The sequence below is a fragment of the Dasypus novemcinctus genome, chromosome 5, assembly GCF_030445035.2.
Source record: "Dasypus novemcinctus isolate mDasNov1 chromosome 5, mDasNov1.1.hap2, whole genome shotgun sequence".
NCBI lineage: Eukaryota > Metazoa > Chordata > Mammalia > Cingulata > Dasypodidae > Dasypus > Dasypus novemcinctus.
The window spans coordinates 72854554-72869350 of record NC_080677.1 but is presented as its reverse complement, the minus strand read 5'-3'; positions in this window follow the sequence as shown (position 1 = coordinate 72869350).

Sequence of the window (14797 nt, the reverse complement as noted above, 5' to 3'; positions counted from 1 at the left end):
TGATAGCAGCCATTCTGGGAGTAGAGAGGGGGACAGGATCTAAATAGGTCATATTAAGGATTCCAAATGTGCCTGTGTTATTTACAACACATATTACAACAAATATTTAAAACTTGATTTTAATTCAGCTGTATAAAGATTACTATAATATTTTTATGCAAAAGCATACAGTGAATAGTAATAGAATGAATGCAAGTTTGTAATATAAGTTGTAAATAAATATTCTTGAAACAGAAGTGAAAAACAAATTGCAAGGGAAAATGAATTCGAAAAGAAAAATTTATAAAGTACAAGAACACACATTTACTAAACTCTAAGCAATGACTAGCAGTTATAGATTGGAAGGGGTGGCTAAAAGATAGAAGGGCGAGGTATCACCCTTCTCAGTATCATCTTACGTAACTCTTATTAAAAACATCAAATACTAGCAAGATTGTAATATCCACAAAGCCAAAGTATCAGGATAAGAAGAAATTTAGAGAACTTTTTTCAAAGAGTCAGTGCACAAAAGGTTCTTTTTTTTCAAGGACATTTAAATGCAGATTTCAGTTTTGGCAGATGCAGGTAGGGAAGACAAAAGTCTATACTTAGGAGATGACATGTAAGTGATCCTCCAATGAATAAACTGGTATCTCAAAGTATCAAAGTTTAGGGTAGCATAGTTCTGTGGGTAGTTATATAATATTCCAAGTCTATGGTAACTAATGGAATTATGCAAGGTGGCAGTTCTTAGAGAACCAGAAATAAAAATGTTCAAAACATCCACCCCTAGAGGAAGATTTCAAAGATGCAAGAAAGAATAAAAATCTAAGAGAGCTATAAATACCTGCAAATTTAAATGAGTAGCATATATAAAACTATGAATGTTTAAGGAATATTACCTGTTTATAAATACCACTCTCTCTGGTTTTTCTCTCATACCTCTGAACATACATAATTCTTCATCTTTCCTTGTTCTCTTCATCTATAAGTAAAATGGTGGCCTCCCTCAAGTTCTAAAGTTTCAGGGTTTCCAAGCCACGATTCATATTCTACTACTACTATCATATTACATACTACCCTGGATGAGGTCATTCACATTCATAGTTTTAATCTGGAGGTTGTCACAGGCAGGTTTCTCATAATGTGTGTATTTTCACACTATCTCTCCTATACATACCTTCCTGTTACATGTCTCTACTTGGATATTTCATAGTCAAGGTCAAATCTATTAATGTTAAAAGTAAAATTTTCACCTATTCTCTTCTCACACCTCTTTACTCCTTATCGCTTGTTCTTCTTTTTAAAATATTTTATAAGACTTAATGACATCACCATTGTAATTCAATCCAGAAATTTGAAAGTCCTATTTGTATTTTCTCTGATAACCCATAACCAACCAATCACAATTATTATCCAAAAGAACCCTGCATATTTGTTCCCTCATGTCCTTCTCATTAATTGAAACTTTTGTTAACTCTCAGGTTATTGAATTAACTTCCCTACTCTGCTTCTAGTTTTACTGTTTAAAAATCTAACCTCAATGCCAATGCCAGCTATATATCTAAAATAAAATATATTTAAAATAGTATGTTACATCTTATTGTATTAGTCAGCCAAAGGGGTGCTGATGCAAAATACCAGAAATTGGTTGGTTTTATAAAGGGTGTTTACTTGGGGTAGAAGCTTACAGTTACCAGGCCATAAAATGTAAGTTACTTCCCTCACCAAAGACTGTGTTGGAGCAAGATGGCTGCTGACATCTGCCAGGGTTCAGGTTTCCTGGGTTCCTCTCTTTGTGAGGTTCATTTTTCTCTGGGCCCACCTCCTCTGTTTGTTCCACAATGTCAGCTGTGACTATGAGGCTCTCTAGGTTTTGCCTTTCTCCATAGGCCAGCTGTAGACTTCAGGCAAACAGCTCTGTCTCTCTCCCCGGGGCTTCTGCTGTGTCTAAGGAACCATCTCTATTCCTCTGTGTTCTTCTTCTATGTGTTCACTTCCTGCACTCCAGGTCAAAACTCCATCATCAAAACTCTAACTCTGTCCTTTGCCATGTCTTTTATCTGTGAGTCTCCACCCACGAAGTGTATACTCCAAGGTACAGACTGGTTTATAAACATAGTCCAATATCTATTTTTAGAATTTATGAACCATATCAAACTGCTATGTATATCATAAACTTAACAGTACTTATTTTAGAGAAATTACAAAAAAGGAACAGATGAAAAATTTTAAATTTCTTTTATCTCACCATTTGCTCCCTCTCTTATCTTATATAATATAAACAACATTATCATTGTCATCATTATGAGTTACATAAATAAGAATTAGGGTCATAATATTTATGTTTCTCAAAACTGAGTACAATATAGACACTTAAGGGATGATAGTGTCTCAGACTCAGAATATCTATTATCTCCTTTATGTAATTTACTAAATGAGTTCTCAGTTTGATAAATATTGCAAATCTGCAATGCAAAGTTGAGGTAAAATATTTTTTTAAAATTTCAAAATGAAAACACCAAACTGAAAACAATTCTAATACAACTCATTAATCAATAAGAATACTTTTGCAGATACCTAGTTCCTGTGGAAAATAGTTTAAGAAATCTTAGTGTATAAAATTCTGTAGGCTACTCATTCACATAATATTTGTCAAAATCATATTGTGAACATTCCTTTCATTATTTCAGAATCTTTAAAAGATTGCCTAATATTCTGTCATTAACAATACTTTGATTTCGAAATATAGACTTTTTTTTCTAATTATTCACTATTTAAATAGTGCTGTGATAACATTTTACAAAAATCTTTGGCAAATATTAGTAATTATTTTCCTAATTCTATTGAGATATGATAAGCTCTTCAGCAGAGCTTTTCTAATTTACATTTCCATATTATATAAGAATGTCTTCCACAGGAATCCTATCACCTTTGGGTGTTTGCATTTTCTAAAATTACTTACTCAAAGTGAAGCTCATCTCTGCCATGTCAGTACCTTAACAGTGCCTTAGCTCTATTTCACTCTAAGAGGTATTTCATTACTCAGAAATACTGAATAACTTTTGTTCCCTGTGCCAGCAAGCTATTATCCTTGTGTCTTTGCTCATTGTTCACACTCTTCTAGTCCACATTTTTTCCTTTATTTTGTAGCTGGTGTCTATACACATTTAAAATTTTAAGTCTCCACTGAAATGTCAAAACTTCCAGAAAGGCTTCTTTATTTTCCTAAATTGATATGATTTATTCCATCCTTAGCCCTCCATTTTAGATTACTTATAACATGTTACTTGTATTAAGACACTTACAGTCTACCCTATTTTATACCATTTATTTACATTGGACAATACAAGAGCTTATAAGTCTTGTTTATTCATTTTTTAGAAGTTTCTGTAGCACATCCTACATTGAACATGATATGAATATTTGTTTAAACAAAAATATTGAGAATGGCATGGTATATGTGTTTTTCATCATGTTAAGAAGGGAATATTTGGGGGTGAGGGAAAATATTGGTAATAGATGATGGTGATGGTTGCAAAATGTCACTAATTTATATATTTGAATGTGGTTAAAGGGGGAAAGTTTATATTTTATGTATGTTACAAAACCAAAAATTTTAAAAATGGGTATGTAAGTGTACTGTAAAATCAATAGTAAGCATATCTGAAGAAATCTTTGAGTTCCCATCTTTAGTCAGCATGAAAGGGGAGAGGTATAAAAGAAAATGTGCAATGCTTTGAAATTCATGCTTTTTATAAATGACTAACATCTTATCATGATGGAACTTGTATGTGATTATAACATACTTTACAGTCTGTAGTCCATTACCATATAGAAGTTCAAGTGTTTTGAATTATGTATCACTCCTGTATTTCATTAATTGAAGATATTGGTTGTAATATGTGTCAGATTAAGTACTCTTTTGGCATTTAGAATGGCAGGAATAATAGGTCACTGCAGCTGGCTTTAATATGTTTATGTTAACAGGAATTTTATAAGCAAGCTGCAATTCGAATGGATAATTTCAGAGATATTTAATTTCTTATTGAGTGCTACATCTACCTTGGTCTTGAAAAAAGATACCTATTTTTTTTCATTTATCATAATTAACCAAATTTAAGATAACATCTTTCTTAATTTGGGTTACCCCCAAAATAGAGCCTGAGATCTTGTAGTTATACATTGTCAGTGAACACAAACCACCACCATAGCTGCAACTGAAATGAGAATTAGGGGAATGGGCTGTGGTCCTATGAGACAATCCTTTCTAATCACTTAGACATTTTATTTTATACTTATTTACAGAATTCAGCTATTTTACACGTAGATTTTTAAATTATATATATTATGTGTTTGTGTGTGTGCAAAATTAATTGAATATATTGTACTTGTAAAAATCTTTTCATATTCAGTCTGAAAATTTTGAATGACTTTTTAACCCAGAGTTTTCAAAGTTTCTGTTTTTCTAAGTAAATTGGTCTTTGTAACATTAAGAGTGTTGGTAAAGAAGCATTTATTAAAAGCCTGCTCCACTATTGCCTCTGGGACTTGTTTCAAGTCCTAATACCCTATTTGCTCATCCTGAATCAGGTGAGTAGTCAGTGATAACTATATCATAACTGTGTCCTGACTGGAGTTAAGATTTTAAGATGTATCCTGAATTTAGAGATGTTAAAATGTGAAAAAAAAATTCTACAACTTAGAATTGATAAAATACCATACTTAGGCTATATTATATAATCAATGAAGGTGCTCATCAATCAATTGATAATAAATTCTATCCACTGCTATCATCTTTGTAATTTATAATGTATTTCACATATTAGTATATGTATTTTACTATTAAGTTAAATACATTCAGATTATTTGTAACATATTGCAAATTATTCTTCTCGTATTTTAAATTCAAAATAATGTGATGTGTCTCATGACTGTCAGAAGTTATGTTCCAGGTTATCTTGTTTGAAATTTTTAAAAAATCTGTTATATAATTTTAAAGTTGGGAAATTAAAATAAATATTTTATTATGAATTGAGGCTTTTTGTTTGTTCTTACCCAGAGGTATAGTCAATCAGTGAACAGCAAAGTGATTAGTCATAGGCTGTGAATTGGACCAAAATAGTGATTAAGCAATTGAACTCAATAAATTTTAGAAGTGTATCAACTTATGCCTTCGATATCCAGTTCCTAGGTACTCACATAGTTCATAGAATTAGAGGTCTTTGTAAGACTGAGGATAAAAAAGGGAAAACAGATGCCATTGATTAAAATTTTATGTTCAATTTTGATTACTTAGGAAGAAAAGGAAAGTTTAGCTACATGGAATGGAGATAGAGCTAAGATGTAGTAAAGATTGCAGGGCTGATAATTTAGGCTGAAAAGACATCATTGTTTTTGCATTTTTGCATTAATATTTCCTGTTTGGATTTTTATATGCAACCAGATTTAGGAACATGAACTGCCAAGATAATAAATTTGATCTATTTATTACTTAAAAAACCACATACCATCCTGGCATGTCATATCAAGCTATAGATAATGAAATTGCTATGTATAATTAGGTTTGGATTTTGTTCCTTTACTTCGTTGCTTTGGGAAAAGCAGGAAATCTAAAAATAACACAAGGAATATAAATATTTGAAATATTACTAAATATTTTTGCACAAATATTTTGAGCTTTGAAAAAAGTTACAGGTTTTCAAATGTTTACACACATTTTGATACTCCATTTTAACAAGTTTTATAAAACATGTTCTCAGAACATTTAAAGCTGTCCTTGGCAGACAGTCTTGAATATTTTCATTAAGATTCCTACTGGGTGCGATTTAATCTGAATTTAAGAATATTGAGGTAATTAGAAGATATTTTTCTGAATTTTCTTTGATCATATTTTTTCTGGATTGTTCTACTTAAATAGGTTCAGATTGTGTACTTTTACTTTGGTGAATGCAGTAAATCACCTCTTGAAGATGCTTAAGTGAGGAGCAAGTATTTCAGTACATCTTAGATGATTAATAAGAAACTCTGTTCTCAAGTGAAAGCCTACAGCATCTGCTACAACCCACTTCTTCCAACAGGCATTGCTGTATTATTTAGATATGAAAAGGGTGACTTTCAGTTCAGCCTATGTAATAATATTGTTATATAATTCACCTCTTTTTCATGACCAAATGGCCAGTTTGATGTTTTGAAATTACAAAGTGAGCTAATTTTTAAGGCAATGCGTCTTTTAAAATGTAATTAAGTTATAAATGTATTCAGACTTTCAAATGCACAATTTATTTTGGAGATTATTATTACAATTAATGCTACTACATTTTACTTTTTTTCCAGTAGATATACATATATGTATGTGTGTATATATATATATAAATTGATTTATGTTTTACAATTAGACAAAACATTATGGTTTTTTGGTTGCAGAGTGTGACAAAATAGGAGAAAATATTTATTTCCAGTCAGTCTTTAATCTCATTGCTTTAATCCATGTCTTAATTATTGTGTGTGGCAAGTGAAAACAAAACAAAGGTTGTCTATCATCATCACTTACTTTATTTCTTAATCCACCCCTCCAATTTAAACCTCTATTCACCAGGTAGAGACAGGACCACACCTTGGCAGTCTCAGGTGTGTAGGAAAGGAACACTGGGCTGAGACTCAAGAGAATTTATTCTGCCATCAGTGTTACCTTTTTCACTTGTGTAACTTTAGAAAGGCCACATCTCAACAGGCTTGTTCCTCAACTTAGAAATGAAGACAACTATCTAGTGAGCTCTACTATTTGTTGACTATAAAATACCACGATTTATAACCCAATTCTGATCCTTCATTATATTACTGGAAAATCAAAGGAATATCCTCCTAGAATATGGATGTTACTTCATCTTTAATGACTGAGTCACTATATTTAAACTCCTTTCCAAAGAAACTCTACCCAATTTCCAATTTTCTAATATCCTGGAAAGTCATGCATTTCATGAAATTAACATTAAGAGAAAGTAAAATTATTATAATCAACCAATTATAAGTATAGTCGAATTTAGTCTAATTCTTTTTTAAAATTTTCAACATTTTGGACTAAAAACATTTTATTTCATACATATTTTCTTCAAAAATATGCTTTAAAAATTCAAAAGAAATAATCAAGAGACTATCGCTAAAAATAATGGTCTGGTACAAAATCAAAATGTTGCTAATAGAAATGAGGGAAACATCTAAAGATCAGCTGAATTATGGGAGAAAATTTATAAAGAATGAAATGGCACAAACCAAAGATGAGTAATAGCTGGAAAAATTATGCATTTAGTAACCAAATGAGATTAAGTTTATGAAAATGTTCAGACATCTTTGAAGGGCTTTTATAAGCCTAATTTGGTAGATGTAGAAATCCACTAGTGGCCTAGACTAACAGAAGACAAGGAAGAAATGCTTTAAAGTTCTTTCATACCTTCCCATTGCTTTTAGAAAAAAATATAAAAATTCTTTGCATTGCCATTCTCTCTATTGCTCCCTAAACTCCAGCACCTAATTATTAACTTATTACATTTCTTCTGCCTGGAATGCTTTTTTCTCCCCTTGTCTCTTGGTTAAGCTTATTTTTCCTTCAAGACCTAATAAAACCCTCCTATAAAAATATTTAATATACAATTAATTTAGTTTATAACATAATTCTTAATTTTTAAAATTGTATCTGTTTCACTGACTAGACAGAAATTCTATCTATTTGGTATGGAACTTCACCTATTTTGTTCAACATTGTTTTTCAACCACTGTACTAAGAACACACAGAAAACAATAAATATTTGATTAATGAAGAAAATTAAGAAAAGATGTATGGCTACTCTGCCACCACTGCTTGTTATCACTCAATATCAATTTCCCCTTCATCCTTTAGTGTAGAACACCTTGAATTTTAACTGTGCACGTGACTGCCAAGTTAGAGACATTCCCAGACTCTCTTTTAGCTAAATTTGTCCATGTGACTTAATTCTGGCCAATAGATATGAGAAATAGAGCTGTAACTTCTGCTCTCTGCTTTTAAATGAAAGGGTATGTATTCCATCTTACCAATTCATCTTTCTCCCCAGTGAATGGTATCTGGCCCTGCCCTCTTAGAACAAAATATAGAAGCTAACTTTTGAGGATAGTAGAGCAAAAATATGAAGGAGCTGTGTAACTTGAAGCTGTAGATCCAATATCAGGTATGGATTACTTAGCTCATATTGTTACATGAGCCAACAATAAAATTTTCTTAAACCATTGTAATATTTATGTCTTTGTTATAGTAGTTAATTCTTGTATTCTAAAGTACTACAGATTCAAATAGTATGTCATCTTAAATGTATCCTAGAGACTTTGTAATTACTTAGTGATGATCAAGCACTGATCCTTGCTGATAAAAAGCAGACTTTTATTCATAGAAAAATAATTAGAGGTTTGTCAGCTGAAAATAAGCTTTAAGCAAAATTGGACTGAAATTAAAATCTATGATCCTTTTGAACTCTCTTTTTCCTTTATGCTGGGCAACATTTCAATTGTGGTTATAAGCTTTGTTGTAAACAGTGGTTTTAAACAAAGAAATGGGAGACGGGTAATTGAATTGTGAAAGGCAAACATAGTAATAGAAAAAGAACTTTCTAAAACATAAAGCAGACTATATTTAAAAGGAAGTGTCTCAGACTTTTAGAAAATACTGAAAATTGTTCAAAAGCTAGTTGCGTTTTGATACTTTTTTGTTTCTAATCTGCATAAGTGACCTAGACATAGAGACCAGCTGCAAATATGTTTAATTTGATGTTATGCAAAGATTAAGACTGCAGTAAGCACAAGACAGTGAGAATGAGAAGTTAGAATCTTCTTGGTAGAGATATTACAATGTGGTAAAAGAGAGACTAAACAAATGTATTAAAAGTTTGAATTAAAATCAGATTTAAAATATGGATGAAAACAACATTTTGGAAATATTAAACAGTCTTCTTCATGTCTTGAATATATTGATGTTAATATTAGGTAATGTATTATAAAATAAAGTTGCCTTGGTTGTGATTAAAACTCTTATCCTGAATTATTATTCTTGCTTGTCCATATCTTCCTGAGAATATAATCATTTGACTAGAGGATATTACACTGGTATCTAAGATAATTTCATGAGTGTATATTTAATTTTGACTAGATATAGACAAGGAAATGTTTTGAAAAGAAATTGAGACAAGATGCTGCACATAATTGGAAAATTCTAAAGTAATTATATATGTATTAGAGGGAATTTTTTTCACTGTCTTTTATGGTGAGGGTCTTGGGGAAGGAGGACTGGGTTCTTAGGATTGATTTTCACAGTATTTTTTGTGACGTCTCCTTAAGATATTTCATTTCATAACGTGGTTCAATATTATTTTTCAAGGAATAATATGGTATGCTCTTCAATTAGTTAAGTATTAACAAACACTGACTATCCTTTTCTAAATCTACATATTTATCTTTATCCAGGACTGACAACGATCTAGTGCTTAAAATGGTTTATTTTGGACAGTAATAAGTAGATTTTATTAGCTAATTCCTTAACTTACACGCTGAGATTCTATAATTCAACTTGAAAGAAACATTACTGAGTGGCCTGAACATAAGCTGTAATTATATTTCACTCTAATTGCTACAGTAAATACAAAAGAACATTCAATTTATGGGATTCTTAGAAACATACTTCTTTTATCTTATTAGCCACCACGAGGTTTGGCAGGTTTAGTGAATAAACATTTAGATTTAGATTTGAATTCAAGATAAACAACAAATTCTTTTTAGCTATATGTGTGCCCTAAGCAATATTTGGGACATACTAATAGCAAAAAAAAAAATGTTTTGAAATTTAAATTTAATCACATATTCTGTATTTTACCTGGCAAACCCAGCCATCACTTATCCCACAAAGCCAGAACTGATCATGAGATGTTTTGCCTTTTGGAAGTTTTACATGAGAGAAGACTAAGGAGCAATTCCAAATGGAGTAGTGTGTCAAGCTGAAATGAGAAATGATAAAGTCATTTGAAAAATAACTATGAGTAGTCGACTGGCTTCTGTCGTTAGACTAAGTTGCAGCACCCTTCCTCTAAGCTTAACTTTAAAAGCTTTTAAAAAGACATAAACATGTTAATAAGGCAGGAAGGAGCTACTGGACTGAGCTCAGGTGGAGTATAGTGCTTCCTCATGTCAGGACCTAACCCATTTTTGCCCCCATGTTGGGCTGGCACTCCTCAGAGCTGCCCCATTTGCGGTAGCTTTTGCCTTGGAGGGCTTTGCAGGGTCCAGTGTAGAGGGGGAGCACTCTGCAGTCTCACGCACTGGAATGATGTGAAGCAGAGTCTGCTACTCCCAAGGAGAGGTCTCTTGTAAAACATTTTCTTCCACCCTGAAAAATGTTACCTGGAAAATTGGGGTAAGGGAACTGAAGTCCAATCTTGGTCCTAGATTGCTGGCGCCCTCTGGTGCCTGATAAAATAAAACAAAAATCTTCTCTGAAGATAGAAACGTCTTAGCCCTCAAATTATGTCTCAAAGTAATTTTTCAAACATGACATCTAGCAAACAACATAAAGTAACATTGCCCATGAATATATATATGTAAATATATATGTGTATATATATATACACACATATATATACACACACATATATCTATGCCAGACTCAGCTGAAAACAAGAGGCAACATAAAAACTCTTCCAGAGTTACAGATATTGGATTTTTTTTTTTCATATTGTAAAACACCTCTGATTTCTATGTTCATAGAGGTAAAGGCCAAATTTAAAGAAGTGGAAATTATAAAAAGTAATATTGCAGATTTGAACGAAGATCAAATTAAATAACATTGAAAAATGTGATTAAAAAAACTCAAAGATGATTTCAAACCAGTAACCCCAATTGAAAAGAGAACTAACAATTGGAAGATATGTCCAAAGATGCATAGAAATAAAAAGATGTATAATATATAAAAGAGGATAAGATAGGTCAAATATATACCAAGAAGATATAACATGTATTTAATTGTATTCTAGAAGTAGAGAAAAAAGAGAATGGGGTAGAAGCATTGCAAATGTGATTGTTTGGAACATACTAGAATTCCAGAACTGGTGAAAAGCATCATGAAAACAAATATTCAGGAAGCCAAAAAATTACTGGTCAGGATACAAAAGAATCTCAAGCCTATATGCATCATTATGTAATTGCAGAAAACTAAAGGCAATGAGAAAATCTTAAAAGTAGCCAGAGTAAAAGCATATATTACTTCAAAGGCTGATAGGCTGATAGGCAACATCAGCAATAAGGAAAGATGAAAATAGTCCAAAGGTAACTTCAAGTTACAGAAAGAACATAATAGCTAGCCAATCACTCTAAAAAAGAATAAAAATATTAAAGAATGAAGACAATGAAAAAAAATTTAATGCAAACAAAAATTGAGAAGTTTCATCATTAAAAACCATCAGTTAAATAAATCCTGAAGGGTGTTCTTAAACCAAAGGTAAACTACCCAGAATGGGATAACAGAGTTGTAGGAAGGAAAAAGAACAGAAAAGAAATAGTAAATATCCACCAATATAAATAAGTGTTGACTGTATAAAGTACCAATGATAATGTCTTTTGGAGTTTTAACAATATGAAATAAAATTCATGAAGTTATGTACACACTTGTGCACAAACACAAGTCTGCACATGTATGTATTTGGAGAGAGATAACTGGAGGTAAAGTGTTTTTAAGGCTGTACATTTTTCTGAGAGGAATAAAAAGGTAAAGAATAAAAATATACTTTCATAAGTCGAGAGTACATCTCATACATGTTAAAAAGCAAAGAAAATTCATAGAAGAAAGAAAGTATAGTGTTAACAAAAATACTGTATCAATTAGAAAAGAAGAGAAGGAAAAAATAACTGTAGAGTAATTACATTGAATATAGTATAACTAACTGCTCCCAGTAAAGAGAATATTTTTCTGACTTGCCTTAGAAAAACAAACCACATGTTGATTACAGAAGTCACATCTTAAATGCAAGAATATATTAATGATGAAAGTTAAAGGAGGAAAAACTTAGACCATGCAAACAGCAAACAAAACTTTAAAATTACATTGTAGCCATATTAATATTAGACAAAATATACTTTAGGAAGAAGCACATACTAAAATATGGAAGCTCAGTTTATAACAAAAAAGTTGAATTACTTAGAAAGATAAAATAATTCTCAATTTGTAGGTACCCTAACATATAGCCTGAATTTTATATTTAAATCAAAATTGACAGAATTATGAGATGAAATCAAGATATTTCACAACCTACTTGGTAGATACAAAAACTCCTCCTCTTTCAGTAATTGAGAGAAAAAAACACATGCAAAAATTATATAGATATCTGAATAATAAAAATAATCTAATGAACACTGAACCCCCGCCTATAGTCTGTAAATCTCTTTCCATCATACTTGGAACATTTGCCAACAAATTTCCTCCCTCTGAAATAAAATTGTAGTGGCTATATGAATATCAAACAAAGCAGAATTTAAGAAGAAATACATACTAAAATATGGAAGGCCATAACATAATATAGTTGAATTTTCAGGAAAGATTAAACAATTTTAAATTCGTATGTACACAAAAAATTATAGAAAGCATGTTTTGCAATTACAATGACATCATATTTTTTAAAACTATTTTTAAAAAGATAACCAAATATTTGGAAATTAAGAAACAACACTTTTAAATAACTCTGAAAGATATGTCATTTTTAGCTGCTTCTTCTGTAAAACTGAAAGAAAGTATCTCTATCTCAAGATTGCTTAGGTCAATGGATAAAATATAAATTGCCTCAAGTTATAAGATATGGCCAGTACTATCGTATTTTATTTTTTGGTGTGTAACTCTTTTTCTTACTTCTTACATGTGCAAAAATGCAAATGTATAAAAACTAATGACAAGTCTATGATTTTGTTCATACAGTGTACAAAGACATAATTTGCAAAAAGTACAATAAGTGGGAGTACAAAGGATATAGGAACAGTGCATGTGTATGCTATAAAAGTTAGGCTGATATCAAATAACAAATGACTTAAATATTTAGGATGTTAAATTTTGACCATAAAGAAAATATATGAAAAGTATACCCAGAAAGAAATGGGAAAGGACTCCATATGTATGTTAAAAATCAAATAAATATAAAACTAAGCACATAAGGAAGAAATGAGGTTCAAAAATGCTATGACCCACAAGGCCTAAATAGCAAAATAGCAAAAGAACATACTACATTATCACAGTTACCTTAAATGTAAATGGATTAAACTTTCCAATCAAAAGGCAGAGATTGGCAGAATGGATAAAAAGGTACAACCCAACTATATGCTGTTTACAAGAGACTCACCTTAAATTCATCAACATAAGCAGTTAGATAGGGAAAGAAAGGAAAAAATATATACCATAAAGTAGCAGCCAAAAAAAGAACTAGCATAGCAAGTATGGATAAAATGGACTTTAAATAAAAAACTTTTATGAGAGATAAAGGAGACCAAGAATTGACACCTTTATCATCATATAAAAAGGAAGATATATTACAGTTATAAATATTTTTGATCTAACAGCAGAGTCCCAAAATATATGACAAAATATTGACAGATGTATTGGGTTATGGATAGTTCTATATTAATGGTAGAAGACTTAATATGCCAATTTCAATAATGGATAGATTATTTAGACAGAAGATCAATAATAAAATGGAAGGCTTACACAATATTTTAAACCAGCTAGACCTAGAAGACATATATAGATCACTTCATCCTACAGCACCCACCATAATACACGTTCTTCTCTCTGTGTATGGATCATTCCTCAGGAGAGACCATATGTTTGGTCACAAAACAAGTCCTGATAAATTAAAAAATATTTGAGCCATACAATGTGTGCTCTCCAACCACAGTGTAAATCAACTAGAGATCAATAACAGATGGACAAAAGAAAATTCACCAATATGTAGAAAAAAAATCACAAGGGAAATTAAAAAATATATTGAGGTAGATGAAATGAAAACACGGCATGCCAAAACCTATTCAATGAAGCAAACACAGGACAGAGAAGAAAATTTATGGCTTTAATTGCTGATATGAAAAAAGAAGAAAGATTTCAAATTGGAGACCATATCCTCAAAACTGGAGGAGTTAGAAAAAGAATAGCAAATTAAACCAAAGTGAACCAGAAAGATGGAGATAGCAATGATTATAGCTGAGATAAATGAAATAGAGAATTTAAAAATACAGGGAATTAACAAAATCAACTTGGTTCTTTGAAAAGATTAATAATATTGACAAAGCTTTAGCTAGATTGACAATGAAAATGAACAAATAAAAAGCAAGTATAAAAAAACTAAAATCAGAAATGGAAGGGGGCATTACTACCAACTCCATGGAAATAAAAAAATGTATATATGAGAATAGTTTGAACAAATTTACGTCAACAAATTAGATATCCCAGATGAAATGGACAAAATTCTTAGAAACACATAAACTACCTACATTGACTCAAAAGGAAATAGATCTCAACAAACCAATGACTAGTAAAGAGATTGAATCAGTGATTAAAAACCTCCTACCAAAGAAAAGCCCAGGACTTTTGAGGGAGAATTTGACCAAAAAGTCCAAGAATAATTAATTCTAATCCTACAAAACTCTGCCAAAAAACCAAAGGAAGGAAACATTCCAAAAGGTATTCTATGAGGACAACCTCAACCTCCTACCAAAGCCAGGTAAAGAAACCACAAACAAAGAAACTTAGAGGCCAATTTTCTATGAA